General features: G+C 42.9%; 1 protein-coding gene across 5 annotated transcripts in view; it reads left to right on the top strand.

Moving 5' to 3' along the window:
- The window catches only part of AGAP1 (ArfGAP with GTPase domain, ankyrin repeat and PH domain 1), a 452,256-nt gene that overhangs the window by 271,852 nt on the left and 159,127 nt on the right, over window positions 1-21,277 (top strand). The gene's annotated exons all lie outside the window — the stretch shown is intronic.

Consider the following 21,277-nt stretch of genomic DNA (forward strand, 5'->3'; position numbering starts at 1 on the left):
TGCTGTAATCAGATTCGCAATTTTTGTGAACCGCCCAGAGAGCTTCGGCTATTGGGCGGTATAAAAATGTAATAAATAAATAAATAAATAAAATGAGGGTTTTACAGAATTGGCTCTTGAGGACATTCGACCTCAGATGCAACGCCCACAAAAACTTACCTCAGAGAGGGAGTTCCTTTTCAACAAAAAGCGCCATCGGTGAAAATCTCGACCGATGCCTCTCTGATCGGATGGGGGGCTCACTGCAACTCCTTCACTGCTCAGGGCCAGTGGCCTCCTCGACAGAAAGAGGAGCATATCAACCATCTCGAGTTTCTAGCAGTGTAAAATGCCCTAAAAACCTTTGCTCAAATCATCGAAGGCAAAAATGTCCTGATCCCAACGGACAACACCAACGTAGTCTGCTACATAAACAGACAAGGTGGAACAAGATCACATCCCTTGACCCGATCTGCACTCAGATTTTTGAACTGGTGCATAAAAAGAAAGACCTACCTGACTGCGATCCACGTGGCGGGCAGGGAGAATATCACCGCGGACTCCCTCAGCAGGCCATTCCACGTCGACCACGAATGGGAGCTCGATACCAAAGTGAGAGTAGATCTCTTTCGGTACTGGCAGCGTCCTGTTGTTGATGTCTTTGCCACCGCGGAAAACGCAGTCTGTATTAGATTCTGCAGCAGAGCAGGAAAAGGAAAAAACTCGTTAGGAGACGCTTTCACAAGAACGTGGACAGGGGACTTGCTTACATCTTTCCTCCTCTCCCACTCCTGACGAAGGCCATAGCCAAGATACAAGCAGACAGAGTGGACTGTTTTTTAATTGCACCTTGGTGGCCTCGATAGCCTTGGTTCTCTCATGCCCTTCGACTGTCGAGAAGGGACTACATCAAACTATCATTGGTACCGAAGCTCTTGTCTCGGCACCAGGGCAAGGTTCGGCACACGGACCTATCGACTCTCAGAATGACGGCGTGGAGGATAACAGTACATCCTCCCATACCATACAATTAACTGTAGAAAAAATTTAACAGCTTCGCGAAAGCCTTCAACAAGGAAATCCTATGCAACGAAGTGGCGAAGATTCCTTAAATTTGCCTCAGAAAGGAATCAAACAGCAGAAACTTGTCCCATTTTAACAATTCTTGAATACTTACTGTACCGAGCTGGACTAAAACTCTCTTCAATCAGAGTTCACTTAGCCGCTATTGCAGCCTCTCACAAGGGTGTGGAGGGTTTTTTCGCCCTTTACTCACCCTACCTCTAAGGCATTTTTAAAGGGTCTCAAAAATACTATACCAATAACTAGGAACATCATTCCATCCTGGAGCTTGTCAGTTGTTTTTTAAGCACTGATAAGAAAACCGTTTGAGCCCATGGCCACAACAGACTTGAGACTCTTGACCTTCAAGACCATGTTCTTAGTTGCCATAACTTCGGCAAGGTGCGCAAGTGAGCTCAGGGCTCTAAGGGTAGATGCGCCTTACACGACATTTCACAGTGACAAAGTCGTTTTGCGTACAGACCCAGCTTTCTTACCTAAGGTGGTAACACCTTTCCATCTGGCTCAAGAGATTGTGTTACCACCATTCTTCCCAAATCCTACAACACCTGCAGGCGCATCACTGCACATGTTGGACGTTAGGAGGGCTCTCGCTTTTTATAAAGCGAGGACGGACAATTTCAGAAGAACCAAACGATTGTTTATATGTTATGGAGAGCCTTATAAGGGACTCCCAGTGTCATGTCAGCGGTTCTCACGCTGGATTGTGAGACAATTGAGCTTGCCTACTCTATATCCAAACTAAAGCTGCAATTTCCCGTGACAGGCCATTTTGCCAGGCCATTGGCAACATCTGTGGTTTTCAACAGGGGTGTTCCACGTCGGGACGTTTGTAGGGCCGCAACCTGGTCCACCCTTTCCACATTTGTAAAGCTTTACAGCTTAGACACTCGTTCTAGGCAGGACTGTTCATTTGGAAGGATGGTGCTCTCAGAAGTTTTAAAATAATACACCAGCCCACCTCCAAGGTATATTAGCTTGCTACTCGCCCATATGTGTGATGCATAGAGACCACGATGAAGAAATGCAGGTTGCTTACCTGTAACAGTAGTTCTTCGAGTGGTCATCTATGCATTCACACAACCCACCCACCATCCCCACTTAGTGGTGTGAAACTTACAAATGACGCAGTTAAATGTACAACTTGACTTTATTTAGTATACACTCATGTTTATGGGGGCACAATGTCGGACTTCTGTAAACTGAGGTAAGGGCGGGAACCCCAGGGACATGCGCGGTAGCGTGGGGGAGGGGTTCCTGCCAAAAACGTTTCCCTAAGCTATAGAAGGTTCCGGTTCGGGTCTCAGCGCAGGCGCAGAGCCCCATATGTGTGAATGCATAGATGACCACTCGAAGAACTACAGTTACAGGTAAGCAACCTGCATTTCTCCATGTTCCTTCACCTCTCCAGGTTTTTTTAAAGGCACTTAACCATCTCCCCCAACGTCATCACTCAGGGCCATGTCCTGGTTATCATTGGCCCTATAATTTGAAATGGGATTGTTTTGTTGTGTTTGTAGACCAGAATAGTTTTAACCCAGTAACCTGCCTGTTATAGTGCACTTTGCAGGTTCTTGGGCTTCTCAAGTCATTGCTGTTTCTTTCATCAAGGTCCATTTGGTGGCAATTTCTTCCTTCAGGGCCAGTCTGGAGAAGACTAGAAGGCCTCTCCATCCTCACAACATGAAGATCCCTGAAGGATGTCCTAAACCTCCATCTGCCAGTCAACATACTTGTTCCTATGTGGAGGCTGCCTGTAGTTCTGGGGGAGATTATGTGCAAACCCTCGAGCCTCTCACAACCTGTAATCTCAGGCTGTTATCACATAAGGTGGCATTTCTAGTTGCTGTGACATCAACAAGATATACAAGTGAACATTGTGCCATACCAGCAAATCCCTTTACTTAGCACCACATAGGGATAAAGTGAAATTCTGGTATGACATTGCCTTTCTCCCTAAGATAATATCTGAGTTTCATCTCAAACAGCCTACAGTACTACCAGTTTCCTTTCCTTTCTGATTATGCCACTGGATGTCTTCCTGCATTTTCTCAACTTTTGCAGGGCTACAGTTTTCTCTGTACACCATCCTCACCTGTTCAGGGGACTACTCATCTGCTACGAGGTCCCAAAATATGACTTTCCAGACTCCCTAGGATGCTTTGCCCATTGGCTATCTATTGTAATCAAGTTCTATCATGAGCTCAGCAATTTGCTTGTCCCCCAAGTAGCTAGAAGTCATTCTACCAGAGTGACAGCAACTTCTGCAGCATAACTTAGAAGAGTATCCCTACCAGAACATTGTCTGGTAGGGCTAAAACATGTTCTCCTTCCTCCACTTCTGCCTGTGCTACTAAATCAATCTTTGGGACAGGATGTCTGCCTCTAGTAAGTAAGCTTACTACTTGCCCATATAGGAGATGTACAGAGACCATGAAGAGGAAGAACAAGATGCTTATGTGTAGCTGTGGTTCTTCGAGTGGACAACTGTGCAGTCATACATTTGTGTTATATGCCTGTGCAGAGCTTTATTCAGAACATTGTACAGCTCAACAGAAGGCTTTGGCAGGAGTCCACCCCCACCCCTAAACATGTGCAATCAAACGAGTGACTCTGGGAATTTCTGCTCTGTTCCCAAAGACTATCACAGGAGACTTGGCAGAGAAATGACGGTTCAGCACCCAAACACCTGAAGCAAAGTAAGATGATTGGTTGTATCACCTCACAAAGCCACACTGGCTGGGGCTGATGGGAGTTGGGAATCCAGTAATGTCTGGAGGACCACAATTGCCCACCCCTGTTTTAATGCCCTAAGTGGGGTAAGGCCAAGATTCTTCAAGGGCTGCTGACTTCCACATAGAATCATAGAATCATAGTAGAGTTGGAAGGGGATTACAAGGCCATCGAGTCCAACCCCCTGCTCAATGCAGGAATCCACCCTAAAGCATCCCTGACAGATGGTTGTCCAGCTGCCTCCTGAAGGCCTCTAGGGTGGGAGAGCCCACAACCTCCCTAGGTAGCTGATTCCATTGTCGTACTGCTCTAACAGTCAGGAAGTTTTTCCTGATGTCCAGCTGGAATCTGGCTTCCTTTAACTTCCTTCTGACTGGGCCTTTCCATTGGAGCATCCAGATGACAGAACTCCCTTCCCCAGCAGTTCTTCTTCCCCTGGACTTGTCTGAAGACCTTCCATAAGCAGCTAAAGACTTCTGTGACATCGTTACACTGTCTGATGGTTGATCTCTCTCCCCCCGCCTCCAGGTTTACATTAGAGGAGGGGTAAGATATTCTGTCACTCACTGAAAATGTAAACGGTGAAGTGTACCACTTTTATTATTTGATTTGTTTTCAAAAATTGGACAAGGGTGGCGGGTCTATGTCCTTGAATATGGGATTTTCATTAATTTGTGCACCCCCTTTTCTATTGAAATTGCGAAGCAGCCACACTGGTTAGTGACTCCATTGCATGTTAGCCTGGTCTGGAACCTAACTCGCTTAAATTTGTGTAGAGGGAAAAATGACTAGATTTTTCAGTAGCCTTTGCCCATGAGGAGACACATACAGAAATGGATGTTTAGCTTCCAGATATCCTCTCTTCTCAGGGACAGCCCTCCTATTAGGGCAAGTGAGGCAGCCGTCTCAGTCAGCAGAGGCTGGAGAAGGGAAAGCGAGAGCAAGATGTGGGAGGACAGAGCTGTGGGTGCCACAGAGCCTGCTCAGCCCCTGTTCAGCCCTCTGGGGTAGGGAGCATGCAGCTTCCTACCCCATTCGGTCAGCTTCTGTATGTGAATCGGAGGTGTGGGGGAGCCCTGTTGTCCTTTGTTTTAAGCAGCGAAATGTCTTGGGCTGGCCCTGTCTCTTCTGATCATACAGAACTCAAGTGTTGAGCAAATTGCAATTGATCATTTAAAATGACATCAAGTAGAAAAAGCTACTGCAAAATCTTTTTGACCTTTTAACTTCCACTGAAAGGATCATATAGTTTCATGTTGATGCATAGTTTGCAATGCTAGGTTATAGTTGTGTTATGATTCACACACCACAGAAGTCTCCATTTATTGAATATTCATTATACTTAACACCATTGGAGTATCCCATAATATGTGCTAATGGTACAGCCATTATTAACAACCATTAACACATCTAACCATTATTATATGTTAACTATGTGTGACACTTCAGACATGTTACAAAAATATGAAGTTCTTAGTCTCATAAATGAAAATTTCATATCTTATTAATCTTGATCATCAAGAAAGCGATGCAGTGGCCATTAGTAAGCTTATTTTAGGGTAAAGTGCTTAGAATCAGATTAAGCTGTAATGGGCTGCCTTCAGATACTTCTTTTTAAAAGGGAACAATTTAAGTGAGAGTAGCAATCTTAAGCGTGTTGAATTTTTACATCCTGTAAATGGGGCAGGCAAGGGAAGATGGCTTGTTCTGAGGATGGTACCCCTCGGAGCTCAATACTGAGGAGTTGTGGCTCCTGGGAGAGATTTTCCGCATCGTCCTCCATGGCAGGGGGAAATGATTGCTAGGTTATATATCCCACATTGCCTGTTTTCGCTCCCAGGAGGAAGCAGCCTATGGCTTTCTTCCTTCAGCGGGTGGATTTCTGGTTTAACGGTCTTCTACCCTCTCTCCAGCTCCTTCCACAGGAACCAACATTACTTTGTGCTGCCTTTGAAGACTTTTGAGGGCTTCCACTGCTACATGTTGAACAGTGTAAAGGATATCTATGCTTTCTTTCTTTCTTTTTTTAAAGGCCAGTTTAGGCCACCAGGTTGGCTATGGGGTGCTAGGAGATGTAGGGCTTCTTCTTTGTCTAGCCAGGCATATGACCCCAAAGTTGTGGAAATTTAGGGCAAGCCTGCTGCTGTAATTTACCTTTAAAGCAATATTTCATTGAGGTATTTTACGTTAGCATCAAAGCGATAATAAACGACTACTGTCATTACAAAAACAATCCCTGTTCTTGTTGCTATTTCACTCTCCCGATCAGGGGAGGTAATAGAATAAATCTCTGCAATTAGTAGTTTGACTCTTTCCGTTTTATTCATACTTATGATTTATTATTATTGGTATTCTTAATATTATTGACTGAATGAGGTAAGATTTTAGTCCATCTTATTTAAAACACCCGTGTACACACACACAGAGAGAATAAATTATAATCCAATTACCCTAAGTTTTAGATTAGGTAATAAGTGCTAAATGTGTTTGGAGTTACTTTGCCCTTCTGATAATAGCAGCTATGAATGGTATGACCACCAAGGCTAGCATTGGTAAGGCATTCTGAGCATTCAGGTAGCCCAAAGTAGGTGCCTTTGCCATCCAACTCACTCTTGTTCATGACGGTCTGTTTTGTGTGTCTCATCTCTTAGTGTGCCCCTGTATCTTAAATTAGTGGTTCATTCTATTCTACTGAAGTTATTATATTCGGCTCTCGTGGTTATATTTTGTAATAGCAACCATTTGGATGTTAAAAGCGTTTCAGGAAAATCAAGCGCTTTCATTCCCCCCTCCCTCTAGTGATTTTTCAATACTAAAGCCATCAGGAAAGTTGAAAGAGCTGATTTAGCCCCCCCACACACACACACACCAAAGAGGGGAGATTCAGAAACCTATTTTCAGTATTGAACTGCCATTGACATCTAAAGGCCCCACCATGCTGTTTTCCTCCACACTCCAGCAATCAGGATATCCAGCAAACCCATAAAAATCCAAACTAATAGCATGAATATTCAGTGACCTAGAATACTAATTATTGTCATGAATATTAATGTGATCGGACTTGCTTTTTCCTCTTCTGTTTCTCGCTCTCTCTTTTTTTCCACTCAGCCAGCTCTAAAGATGGGCCATAATGAGAGCATTTAAGAGAGAGAGCGCTCTCCGCCGTGACAGGGACTGGGGTAATAAGGAGAGCTTGATTAACGTGGTGCACTTGGGGGAGAGATGAGAGGCTTCACGTGGTCCTGTTGTGGGGGAGGCAATGAGGCACCGGCGGCTGTGTTGCTGCTCCCTCAGATTAATGAGGCCTAAGAGTGCATTAGGAACAGTGACAAAGGTTTGATCTAATGGGTTCAGTCATTTTTCCTTTGAGTGACAGACGCACAGAAGTAATTGGCTGTGCAGAATGGCAGCTCATTGGCAGTACTTAAGGATACATTATCCCTGTTGTGTGGCCTGCAGAGGCTGTTTATCAAAACTGCTCACACTGCAGACATGCATTTACTAGGCTGCTGTTACAGAGGTAATAGCATTAAAATAATAATAATAATAATAACAACAACAACAACGATGTAGAATCTAAATCTTTATCCCCCCTCCCTTCTCTCAAAGTTTTTCTTCATTTTAGTTTTAAATGGTCTAGAAATAGTTTAGTAACTATACTTTTATGTTTTTTGCCATTTTGTAGCTTGATAATATTCATATACTCTCAGATATTAAATAATGTGTTGCTTACTTCTTTAGTGACCATGTATAGCCAAAACCAAAAATGGACTTTATAAAGGATTTTGAAAGGAATTTTTAATTATTGGAGAACTCCCGTGATTTCTGACCTTGCTGCTAGAATGCAAATAGACGGGTTGTATTTTTGTGACTTGGTCAGAAAGCCAGGAGTTTGTTTTCTTCGAAAAACCGCAAGATCTCTTCATTGGTTTCCAGTTTGATGTTAGTATAATTCAACAATGAGTACACTTTCTAAAGAAAATCTCCTAGAAAGGGGGTGGGTTGTGGTTTTTATATATATATTTGCGGCATTGAATAGTAAGTTTAGAAGCCAACACCACTTTTGTTCTTAATTGCCAATGGTGTTTCATATAAGCATGCTCTGATGCTGAAACTTTTTTTTTTAAGTTATTGGCACTGGATCCCTGTTAGTAGAAAATATTTCAGTGTCTGACATTCTCCTTTACTTTATTTTCACTTTTATTAATTGGGTTAAATGGCCACAAGATAGGGTCATCAGACGGTCTTGGGAAGAAAACATGTTAGGTGGACCGTTTGAAGGTGTCTGAAAAGGACTGAACATCCGCCAGGGCATAATTTTTATTTTAATCCTCTTTAATAAGCATTGTCAGTCACTTAAACATTAGATAAAGCTATTGAGCTATCCCAGTTGCTGCTAATGATATGTAGCAAGACTGTATTTGTCTCATTGACTTACTCTGAGTGTGTCCTGCTAGATGCTGCTTTAATTAGACACATATAGTAACGTGTCTGTCTTGACTCTAAGCAGGTCATAGTCCAGACAGGAAAAGGTAGGGAGCATCTCATGTTGCCTTAGAAACATTTGTGGTGCGCTCTTGGAAGCATGACTCATGATTCCTGAGGAGAGAACATCCATTCTTAATCTGTTACAAAATTATCATGTCAGCATGGACACTGGAAGGCTTGGAAGAGAGCCTGAGGAAAATAAAGATTGTTAGATGACGTTTCTTCTTGTCTGAAGGCTTGTAAAAAGAGACTGAGAATTTTGTAAAACTCTTAAAACTTAAAGGGAGACATGTTTTTATTTAATTGTTACTTAAGGGGCATCTTTACCATCCTTATCTTGTATTGCACCCTTTATTGCAAGCATAGGTGGGCTGAATATTGTAAGTGAGACCTGCAACGAAGTGAGACTTGCGATCCCCACTCACAAAGGGGAGTGATCCAGTTCAGGGCTCCAGCCAGCTGGGACAGGGACCTTGGAGTGCTGTTCAGGCCTTTGGAAGGGAGGGGCAGAAGAAGGAAAGAAAAAAGCACCACAGTGTGGTTGTCAGCTCTCAACTAGGGATATGTAACTCAGCAAACATGAGTTTGCTGAGGTTGTCTGAATTCCACCTTCCAGCTTGTTCTGACTTGTGCCTGTATCAGATTGTGAGCTTTTCTCTCTCTTTTCTTTTTGCACCACAATTCATGTGTATTTTCTTGCATGTTTTTCCAAATGTATGCACTTCATTTTAAAAGCTATCCATGCTTTCATGTGCTTTTGGGCGTGGTTAAGACTTTTGTTGTTGTTCAACAAATTGCAATACAAACTCAGAAATGTACAGACTTTGACCACAGATTGTGTTCAGGTTCTCGTTTGGTTCCAGGAAGTGTGAACTGGGTAAATCCTGGTCAAAACCGAACTGAAATAAGTTTCTCATACCCTGGTCCTCTACTCTGAGCATTTTATCACCATGTAGTGAGTGGGATGAGGGGATGATGCAAAAGGCTCCTTTAAAAATCTCTGACTACTACAGGGAAAGGACCTAGGGATTGTATTTGCATTGTTATCCTTGCATTGTTATCAAGATGCTTACAAATCAACTCCTTTATAATCTGTTCTAGTATCTTCTCAGGTATCAAAATCACACTGATTGGTCTGTAGTTGTCCAGATCCTCCTTTTCTCCTATTTCGAATATTACATTTCTCCTGCCCTGTGGCACTGTACCTGGTCTCTAGGATTTCTTTAAAGAGATGGGACAGAGGTTTGAAGTGTATATCAACAGGTTTTACTTCATGGTCTCTGTGCATCACTCTCATTGCTTCTGAGAACTGAGAAATTTAGGTGAGAAAGCCCACCTCACCCTACTGTACATATTTAAGGGGTGCAACTGCTGCCATCATTTTCAGTTTCTCTTTGACCACTGCAGCAGCAGCAGCAGCAGCATTGACAGCCTTCTCTAACTGGGTTTGGATGACACTATAACCCACAATTGGTTAAATAAGTCATGGTGGTTGTATATTTTTAAATCCACAATAGTTTATTTGGCCAAAATAACCCACTCTGATAACCCACGGTCTGTGGAGTGGGTTAATTACCTCATCGTGGTAATTGTGTCATCTGTAGGGTACCATGGGTAGATTTGCTTGCCTATAGGGCAAGAGTGGTTCAGATAACTCCTGCCACTCTATTCTTCATGGGCGTCCTCTGTGTAATGGAAACAGTTTACACAAGCTATTTCAGCAGTGTCTATGGGGGGAAATGTGCAATTTAGAACACCTTAAATCATCTATGCCAGCAATGTCTATGGGGGCGGGGGGAATGTGCAATTGCGCTTTAGCACTTTAGTGCTTTAACTTTTGTAAACCGCCCAGAGAGCTTGGGCTATGGGGCGGTATATAAATGTAATAAATAATGGCATTGAGAACACATTGTTGTTGTTGTTAAAGTAATTATTAACAGGCAGAAAACAAACAAAGAAATTATGGCCAAAACTGAAGTACATTACACTGTCTCAATGTGGCAACAACACTCACAAAAGAAAAAAAAAAGAAATCCCCCTAATAAAGTATCTTGTCTAAAATACTGAATAGGACCAATCCATTGAATTAGAACTACAAATACAGTCTTTCAACCATCCGTATCTGTTTTATTGAGCCCTACCAGAGGGAAACATGGGTGTTTAGAGTAGGAAAAAGAGGTAGGGTGTGGTTTTTCCCTGACAGATGACACAGTAGTCAATGGTAGATTATTTAGTGTACCGTGGACTATGTAATAAACCGTTAAGTATTGTGTTGTCTGAACCCTATGTGTCATCCAAACCCAATGGTGGGTTAAATAGTCAATGTTGGGACTTTCACCGTGGTTGGTTATTCAGCCGAAATAACCAACGCTGTGCAGAGTTGATTATTTGAACAATCTTTGGTTATTGTGTCATGTGCCACAAAAGTGTCACTGTTGACTATTTTGTTGCACACAGTTGGTTATTTTTGGCGACTACAGAGTCCTCTGGCAAGACTGACTAAAGCAGTGGTGGCTGCTCTAGTCCAGCCAGCAGAACTCGCAATGGTTGATGGGATACCAGCTGGAGGACTGAGGGGGTGAGAGAGGGGGGATGTGTCAATCAAACACATAATTGACTAATAGCCAGCTCGATGCTGGCCTTAATCCAGACTGTGGTTGATTATAATCATGTCGTGTGGGGAGCACCCCCTCGATAATCAACCATAACTATTTACCCACAATTGTCTATTGGTTTGTCCGAACACAACCTCTGAGTCATCTACTGCATTGCCAGATCCCCCAGCAATCCCAGCCGTAGACATACAAAATACCTGGCCTGGCTCTAAGGAGGATGACGCGTTTCCTAGTTGCGGTGGTGATGCAGCGGGTGGCGATGCAGCTGTAGGGGATGTTGTGGCAGCGGTGGGAGGTTTAAGGGGAGAAGGAGGTGAGTGATAGTGGATCAAGTGATAGTGGATTAGTTTCTAGCCTTGCTTGTGGAGGTAGGCCATATAGAAAGTAAATATCCTTATGGCCAAATCATTGAGTCTTGACATTTAACAACCACCACCACTGGTTGACTATCTAGTTCTTGACTTTGTTCATTTCCAGTGTTTACAGGCTTGCTACAGGTAGCTCAGAAACTTGGCAAAAGTCATCATCCGTGCCATACACTTGTATGTGGCTAGAAAATCTATACCACATCCAGGAAGATGTCTATTCCAGCCCCTAGCTTCAAATTCGATTACAGTTGAGTCAGCCCAGAGGAAGGCTTCAGACATGCGCCACACAGCCCTGACTGACAGAGAAGGCCATAAATTCGATGCTATGAAGCAAAAGCGTTTGTCTACTGCAGCAATTCCGTTTTTGGCAGAAAACGTCCTCCTTCCTTGAGGATACACATGAGGTTGCCAGTTTTCCAAACCAGCTGAGAGGCTGATACTCCTGGGGATATGGTGGGTTGCGTTTCCATAATGCTATGCTCTATGCTGCTGTGGTTATCTCAGGTCTGCCCATCTCCCAAAATTTTCCTTTTGTTGAAGAGGGGTTATTCCGTTTGAAGATGGATGACGCTGTCTATGAGGTGTCAAGAATAATGGCCAGTTAAAAAAGTAGGAATGGAAGCGACCCTTCTGTTTTCGCTCCCATCCTTAGAACAGGGAGCCACAGAACTGAGGCATCTCTCTCTCTCCCCCGGCCAGGCACTCTCTTGGCAGGCACCGACACAGGGATCCCCAAGTACTTCTTCGTTTCTTCTAAATGCCGCCAATTTTGCCCACCATAAATTTAGATGCAACTAAAATAGGCATCTTATTTGTGCATTCCTCATGATAACGTTGAATGTTTATTTAAAATTACTGGTTTCTTAAATGTATAGAATTTTGTACGTATTTACATCTTATATGGTCTTTATATTTAATTGTATGGGTAGCATGCTATTGCACCTGTGTGCTTGCAGGACCCAATGCTTGTGTAACAGGGCTTTTGCAGGACTAGAAATAACCTGAAACGAGAAAAACCGCTTGTTTACAGAATGGGGCATGTCTACGGAACTCGCAGAAGGGAGTTCCGCTGACCTCTCCTGATCTGGAAATGAGTATTTCCGCTAGTTTCTGAAGTTATTTTTAGACGCACCAAAGCCCCATTGTGCAAGCAGTGGGTCCCACAAGCACAGTGGAACAAGCAGAGGTGGAATGGCTCTGTGGGATATTGCCCTCTGTTTCTCCTCTTCTTAATGTTTCTGACTAAGGTATGTATATTTTTATTTTATGTCTGAAAGTGACTGTTTTTCTAATTTTGATAATTCTTTTTAAGGAGAGGAGGTTAAAGGGGAAGGGAAGAAGCATAGTGTTAGGATTACACTTGTTCTCCATAGTGTGGGGGAAGGGCTTTTGGAGCTTGGATCAGACTCAGAATCTGAAGGAAAAAAAGAACCACGGACAGAAGTATACAAGCCAAAACAGGAAGCAGTGGGAGGAGATTCTCTGGGGCCATAGCTAGACCTAAGGTTTATCCTGGGATCATCCAGGGATCACCCCTGCCTGAGCACTGGATCCCCTGTGTGTTACCTAGATGAACAGGTTTGACCCCTGGACGATCCAGGGATAAACCTTAGGTCTAGCTATGGCCTAAGACTCTTCAGGAGTTCAGGATGAATCTTCCCAGGAGCTCCTCATCAGTTAGAATGATGAAGGCTCAGAGACTATCCTCCTCCTGGAAACTCAGCCTCTGTTGGAGGGGGAGGAAACCACAGGGTCAAATGGGTGGAGTTGAGAGAGTAGCCAGTTGCTAGATGCTTTTCCAGAAAGACCCTCCCTTAGGTAAAGTGCTGGTTGGATTGTAGGGATGCTTTATGGTGGTTTCCTGCATTGAGCAGGGGGTTGGACTCGATGGCCTTGTAGGACCCTTCCAACTCTACTATTCTATGATTCTATGAAACTCTCCATTTTAATTGAAAGACAACTGCCTCACTTTCTTAGGCTAATTACGCTTGAAAGATAGCTCCTAGCATTCATACTCCCATCAGGTGTGAAGAGATGTTTATTTGTTGAATAAAGCTTTGTGGATTACACAGCAGACCTCTTTATTATCTTGCATCTTGGAATCATGAAGCTATTGATGATCTGAACTAAGAAGTGCAGACTATGGGAAGGATCAATAGTGTCCATGTGCTACCACTATTGATATTGCACTAGTTCAAACCAACACCTGTGCATTATCAATATTGATGTTGCACAAGTGTTGGTTTGACATCAATAGCATTAGCACACATACACTATTAGATCCTTCCACTATAAAGGATCATTCTTGAGGAGAGAGAATGTTATTTATTTGTTTAATTATTTATTTATTTATGCATTTGTATCCCACCTTTTTTCCTCCAAGGAACTCAAGGCGGTGTACATAATCCTCCTCCTCTCCATTTTGATCCTCACAACAACAACCCTGTGAGGTACGCTGGGCTGAGAGTCTGTAACTGGCCCAAAGTCACCCAGTGGGTTTCCATGGCTGAGTAGGGACTAGAACCCAGATCTTCCGACTCCCAGTCCAACACTTTAGCCACTACACCACACTGGCTCCAGAATGTGATGTTATTAATATAGATTCAATATTCTGTGTAGTACGGGAGCCCACTATTGTATTATATATATATATTTGAAAAGTGTCTGAATCCTCACTACTGGCCTTAACATTTGATAGCTGGCCAGTAAGCTTTTAAAATATGGAGTGGGGGACAGACAGGGTTACTGTGTAGATCTGGGAGTCTCCAAAACTGATCCTCAGTTGCTCCACAGTTTGACTTGAAATTTAGATTTAGAATATTCTAGAATATTAAATACATAGTAAAACTGGCCTAATTGTTGTGAGCTACAACAATTCCAAGATCCTTCTCGTTTGTAGTATCGCTGAGCCAAGTATCCCCCATCTTGTAACTGTGCATTTGGTTTCTATTTCCTAAATGTAGAACTTGGCATTTATCCCTATTAAATTTCAGTCTGTTGTTTTCAGCCCAGCACTCCAGCCTATCAAGATCACTTTGAAGTTTGTTTCTGTCTTCCAGAGTATTAGCTATCCCACCCAATTTTGTGTCATCTGCAAATTTGATAAGTGTTCCCTGCACCTCCTCATCCAAATCATTAATAAAAATGTTAAAGAGCACTGGGCCCAGGACTGAGCCCTGCGGTACCCCACTCGTTGCCTCTCCCCAGTTTGAGAAGGTTCCATTGATAAGTACTCTTTGAGTCCGATTCTGTAGCCAACTGTGGATCCACCTAATAGTTATTCCATCTAGCCCACTTTTATCTAGTTTGTTAATCAGAACATCATGGGCCACTTTGTCGAAAGCTTTGCTGAAGTCAAGATATATTATGTCCACAGCATTCCCACAGTCCACAAGGGAGGTTATCTGATCAAAAAATGAGATCAAATTAGTCTGACAGGATTTGTTCCTGACAAATCCATGTTGGCTTCTAGTAATCACTGCATTGATTTCAAGGTGTTTACAGATTGACTTCTTTACAATCTGCTCCAGAATTTTCCCAGGGATGGATGTCAGACTGACTGGTCTGTAGTTCCCAGGTTCCTCCTTTTTGCCCTTTTTGAAGATAGGGAAAACGTTAGCCCTCCTCCAGTTGTCTGGCACCTCACCCGTCTTCCATGATTTTGCAAAGATAATAGACAATGGTTCTGACAGTTCTTCCGGTAGCTCCTTCATTACTCTAGGATGCAATTCATCGGGCCCTGGAGATTTGAACTCATTCAGGGAAATTAGGTGTTCTTTGACCATTTCTTTATCAATCTCAAACTGCAATCCTGCCCCCTTGATCCATCTAGTCCAGCACTCTGTTCACACAGTGTCCCACCAGAGACCAACAAAGCAGGACGTGATAGGAGTCCTTGGGGACTTAGTAATTTTTGTTGTCATAATAAAAGGAGAAATGATTAAATAATAAAAGCAAATTAAATTAGAGCTTCCTTATATATCACATTTTTTTAGTTTTACCTGTTGGTGCTAAAATACACATTTTTCCCACTTACTCTTGAACAGGCGACGTAGAGCAGCTCTCATGGGGACACAGGCAGGTGTGGGTCGCTCGCGGACACTGCAGGGACGCATGTGGCTGGGGGGGGGGCAGTGAGGCCACAAGCACCCTGTCACCCTCTTGGCCAAGGCCTGCTAGGAATTGTAGGCATAATGGCCACCACAGCCTCAAATTTATTTTTAATTTTTTTTTGAATGCTTAAAACACAAAAAATTCAGGTTTCTTTAATTCTCTGGTTGATTGTACAGCAAGACCTATCGGCGGCCAAAATTGTACGTTTCTACCTCATCAGAAGTGGGCTAGAACTTCTGGACATACAAACACTCACACATATATAGATTACATGTATAGATTACCTTTTATCACACACACCCCAAATCCATGCTAGGAGCATGGTCTAATCAAAGTTAAGAGGTTGTGCGACCCACTGATTTGAATGGGAGAGATTTTAATCACTTCCTCTGTATTGAATGGACTTGAATGCTCTTAATTTGGGCTGGATCATGGTGTAGGTTTTTACTCTGGGCCAGACTGCCTATACACAACGATGTAGAACAAGCCTTCAAATGTGGTGTTTAGGAAACACTCACCCTGGGGACTACAGTTTTCAGTGGAACATTGGTGAGGGGGTGAGGGTTAGGGTTGCTCATCCCTTTTCCCTCAGTCCTTTTCCCTAGGCAAAATCTGCTCTCTGGACTTCTTTATTCCACAAGTGAACGTATGATGTCCCTCCTCCAGTGCAAACTTGATTGCACATGTGGCTTCAGTGTAATTTGGTTGTGAAAATTGCATCCTTAAAATGAAAGGTCAGAAACTGGTTTTTGGGAACTAACTTAGAATCTCTGCAAAAAGATGGCATAAAATATTTTAAATAAATAAAAGAATATATGTCACATAATTTATTTTTGTTCATTTTCCTTAGTAAAATATATAGGCCTCTCCTAATTTTCCCATCTTAATGTTGATTCCAGTGCAAGAGTGATTATTTTTTGTAACTATAGATGAAAGTTTTAGGAATTTTTCCATAATAATGTATTTCAGAATGTCAGATAAGTATTTTGAATGTAATAAAGACCCCTGTACTAGAGGTTTTTTCTTTGTAATATTACTTTAGAAGATGAAAAACATTTTTGTTCAATAGAAGACCAGCATCACCCTTTGCTCATTTGAGTCCATTTTTTGGCAACATACTGATAGTCATCCATATATAAATGTAATAATCACTTTGAAATGCAAATTGTTAAAGAAAAATAGCATATGGTAGAGGTAAGTACATATTCAAATCAGCGCCTACATTTTAGAGATGCGAGTACAGCTAAAATTATTCTTTGGAAAGAAACTGGAGCTTTTGACACACTGAAGCTTGAACTAATCAAGGCTTCTCAGTAAGCATATACACATATCCATATCAAGGAACCAATGCTGAGAATACATGGATTAGCATAGTAATTTAACTGCCCCCTGCTAATCAACTAAAGCGACCAGATGATGCGTATATGATGCATTTGTAGAGGCACTCTTTCAGAACTCTGAATAAACCAGGTAGTTGACCATGTATTTTATGTTAATTCTAATAAACTGAGAAAGTGAGACAGATGCTAAAGTGCTGCTAGCCCTTGCATGTAAGATTTTGACGTGAAGGCTTTACAAGAACCACTTTACAACAAGATCTCTCTCATGAGATGCAAAATCCCATTAAGTGACTGAATTCATACTCTGGCTGACCAATCTGTTCTGTTCTTGGTAAAATTTCAGAACCAGAGAAATAAGTGTTCCATAAATATATACAGATCATGTTTTAATAATTTTTCTTGGATGTTAGGGTGGGAGCTTTTTTCCTGCTGAAGTACTTCGCAGAAATGTTTTGTTGAACAAGCAATAGAAGCAGCAGTTGTGTTGCTGTAATAAGAATTCAGTGATAAAAAAAAACACCCTGCCGTTTTAAGACCAGAGTAAAGAATTTCTCATGTTGGCTCAAGCTCCATAAAGCCATGAAATTGGAAGCTAAGGCTGATGCCTCAACTGACATGCCCCGTGATCGGTGGCGATGTTGCGATTGGCACAAATTGTGCTTACTTACAACTTACCCTCTGTGCTCCCACACTTTTCGTAGATCTTTCAGGCCCAAATGAAGATAGGGAGGATGGCGTGCAAAGATGCTCCACGTTGTCCAGGTATTGCCTTATGTATTGCCTCATGAAGCATCTGAGTCTAAGGCCGGATTCGGATGACACGATAATCAACGGTTGTTTTCCATTTTGTTCCTATTACCACATGATTAGCATGTTGTCCGAACCCGGCCTTACTGTTTTTCTAGAGGACTTCTCCTGTGAGTTAACTAATGGCAGTTAGTTGCTTACATCAGTAGCTGGTAGGATGGGTTAAACAGAGAGAGAGAGAGCTCTTCTAGCAGTGGGGATAGGTGCTTATTAAGGCAAGACAGGAGCAAGACAACATGAGGCATCTCCGCTAACCAAGGAAAAGTATGGGTGCATAGAGGATAACTTGTAAGCATTTGTGACATTGTACAACATCGGCATCACTAATCGTGGGGCGCATCAGTTAAGGAATTCGCCTTAGCTCTCAGTTTTCTGGCTTTGTGGAGCTTGATGTAATAACATCTGGGCACTGTCAAAATTGCCAATAAGCTAATACACTGTGACATACAAATACAAAACATTTATTGCTCAATCCACAGATCATTGCAACACATACAAATTTTAAATTTTACTATACTATTACACAATACTACAGATGGTTATAACCACAGAGGTATCAAGTACATAACATCCACTACTGAAATGGTGGTAAAATAAGTGAACAGCAGACATACAGAAACCTTTAATTACTTTTCAATCGCAATTCATTTATATCTCTGAATCTTTATAGCACCTCACACTAATAGTATCCAAAAACTTTGCTCTACATCTATTAGCTTTCGCTGCAAATAATGCAACTGTCTGAATCACATATGGGTTGGTTGAATGTAATAAAAAAACGCAGTTTTTCCTTAACACCCCTGTATTTCACTTTCTTTAAAACAGGCTCCAAATGAGTTTTTCTTATGTCTGTGTATAAAGGACAGTCAAATACATAATGCGCTTTGTCCTCTGGAACTGGCTCTCCACAAACACCCAACCTGTCTTCTACTGGTATGCTGTGAATACACTATGACATACAGAATCTCCAGCCCACATCAGATCAGATTTTGACCTTTTAATTCGATAGCCAGACAAATTACCAAAAGTATGAACTACATCAAATCCAGAACAGATTACTGGAGTTCCAAAATAAGCAATAAAAGATCATCAGTGTAAAGAATAAATTTAAATTCTAAACTACCTTGGACTAACCGTGAATACTACTATTCTGTTTAATGGCACTGGCCAAAGGTTCCAAACATAAATATCAAAGGAAAAAGTAGAAATCCCTGTCTGGTACCTCTCCTTAAGTGAAAAGAAAGCCAGAGAGAGAGAGAAGATCATTAGTCATAACTCTAGCTGTTGGGGTTGAGTATAAAATTCTGATCGATTTCAAAATTCCTACTCAACATAGCAAAAAAAAAATTCCAATGTATTTTATCAAAGGCCTTTTTAGTGTCCAAAGAAATAATAGCAGCCTGGTCTGTTCTATCAGTGTTTAAAGCTATCATAGAATCATAGAATAGCAGAGTTGGAAGGGGCCTACAAGGCCATCGAGTCCAACCACCTGCTCAATGCAGGAATCCACCCTAAAGCATCCCTGACAGATGGTAGTCCAGCTGCCTCTTGAATGCCTCTAGTGTGGGAGAGCCCACAACCTCCCTAGGTAACTGATTCCATTGTCGTACTGCTCTAACAGTCAGGAAGTTTCCTGATGTCCAGCTGGAATCTGGCTTCCTTTAACTTGAGCCCATTTTTCCGTGTCCTGCACTCTGGGAGGATCGAGAAGAGATCCTGACCCTCCTCTGTGTGACAACCTTTTAAGTATTTGAAGAGTGCTCTCATGTCTCCCCTCAATCTTCTCTTCTCCAGGCTAAACATGCCCAGTTCTTTCAGTCTGTCTTCATAGGGCTTTGTTTCCAGACCCCTGATCATCCTGGTTGCCCTCCTCTGAACACGCTCCAGCTTGTCTGCATCCTTCTTGTATTATGGAGCCCAGAACTGGACGCAATACTCTAGATGAGGCCTAACCAGGGCCAAATAGAGAGGAACCAGTACCTCACGTGATTTGGAAGCTATACTTCTATTAATGGAACCCGAAATAGCATTTGCCTTTCTTGCAGCCATATTGCACTGTTGGCTCATATTCAGCTTGCGATCTACAACAATTCCAAGATCCTTCTCATTTGTAGTATTGCTGAGCCAAGTGTCCACCATCTTGTAACTGTGCATTTGGTTTCTATTCCCTAAATGTAGAACTTGGCATTTATCCCTATTAAATTTCATTCTCTTGTTTTCAGCCCAGCACTCCAGCCTATCAAGATCACTTTGAAGTTTGTTTCTGTCTTCCAGGGTATTAGCTATCCCGCCCAATTTTGTGTCATCTGCAAATTTGATCAGCATTCCCTGCACCTCCTCTTCCAAATCATTAATAAAAATGTTGAAGAGCACTGGGCCCAGGACTGAGCCCTGCGGTACCCCACTCGTTGCCTCTCCCCAGTTTGAGAAGGTTCCATTGATAAGTACTCTTTGAGTCCGATTCTGTAGCCAACTGTGGATCCACCTAATAGTTGTTCCATCTAGCCCACTTTTAGCTAGTTTGTTAATCAGAATGTCATGGGGCACTTTGTCAAAAGCTTTGCTGAAGTCAAGATCTATGACGTCCACAGCAGATCAAAGAGTTATCTATCCCCAGCCATAAAGCAAACCTTCCCTCTCAGCTACTCCTCCCCGCTCCCCCTCCCAAGAATGATTGCCTGGGGCGGAGGGAAACCCTGCAAGGTCACAACCACTTCCTCAGACTTCAAGGCAGCCAAGATGTAGCTGTCCTGCTGATTGAAAATGCTAGCCAGCACATATGGGAAGGAGCCCGCCCGCACCCTTAGCTGAACAGGAGCTGAGCATCTATCTAGTGCCGCCGATGCTGAAGCTCCTCCCAAGATCTGCTGGGAAAGAGAAAGAAAGCACCACCATCCCTCTCCAGACCAAGTCCTCCCAACCCTAGCAGACACTGAGCCTATGAGAAGCTCCTCTCCCCTCTCCCATCACCCAGGGCAGAAGGCCAGGGAAACAGCCCAGCAAGGAGGAGGGCAGGGCCACTGCCTAGGCGGCCCACACCCACCTGAGCCCTCACCCGGGGGCGAAAAGGGTTGATGCACCAGGCCCGTCCAAGCAGCTCTGGAGGCCAGGAAGTAAAGCCACAACCCCAGGCCTAGGACAAAGGGGAGGGGGATGCAAACTGTTCTGGATCTGGCCTCCTCCGGCCTCCCACCAAGCAAAAGGAGCAAAGGTCGCAAGGCCATCGCGCTGGGAAGGGGAAAGAGGCCAGGGCTTCTGCGGGGCCTGCCTTCGAAGCCTCATGCTGCACGTGCATCAGCCCACATGGGGCTTTGATCTGGGTCCTTCCCTCCCGCAAATCCGCCTCCGCTCCCCAGCTGTGGCAGTGGGGCAGGGAACAGGCATCTTATTCTGGGAAGTCCTGTGTGTGATGCTATATCCCTACCCTGTGCCTGCTTACCCTACCCTGTGCCTGTTTGCATTCTCTTCCCCTCCTTATTGTTTTACTATGATTTTATTAGATTGTAAGCCTATGCGGCAGGGTCTTGCTATTTACTGTTTTACTCTGTACAGCACCATGTACATTGATGGTGCTATATAAATAAATAATAATAATAAATAATAATATATGTAAAGATTTTCAGAGGGAAATGTTATCCTTGTTGCAGTAAAAACGACAAAACCTCTAACAAATGTATTCTTATGTAAGCTTTCATGGGCTCTAGTTCTCTATGCCCTTGTATTTTGATGAAACGTAATAATGGCAATAGAA

The sequence above is a fragment of the Elgaria multicarinata genome, chromosome 2 (assembly GCF_023053635.1).
Source record: "Elgaria multicarinata webbii isolate HBS135686 ecotype San Diego chromosome 2, rElgMul1.1.pri, whole genome shotgun sequence".
Lineage (NCBI taxonomy): Eukaryota > Metazoa > Chordata > Lepidosauria > Squamata > Anguidae > Elgaria > Elgaria multicarinata.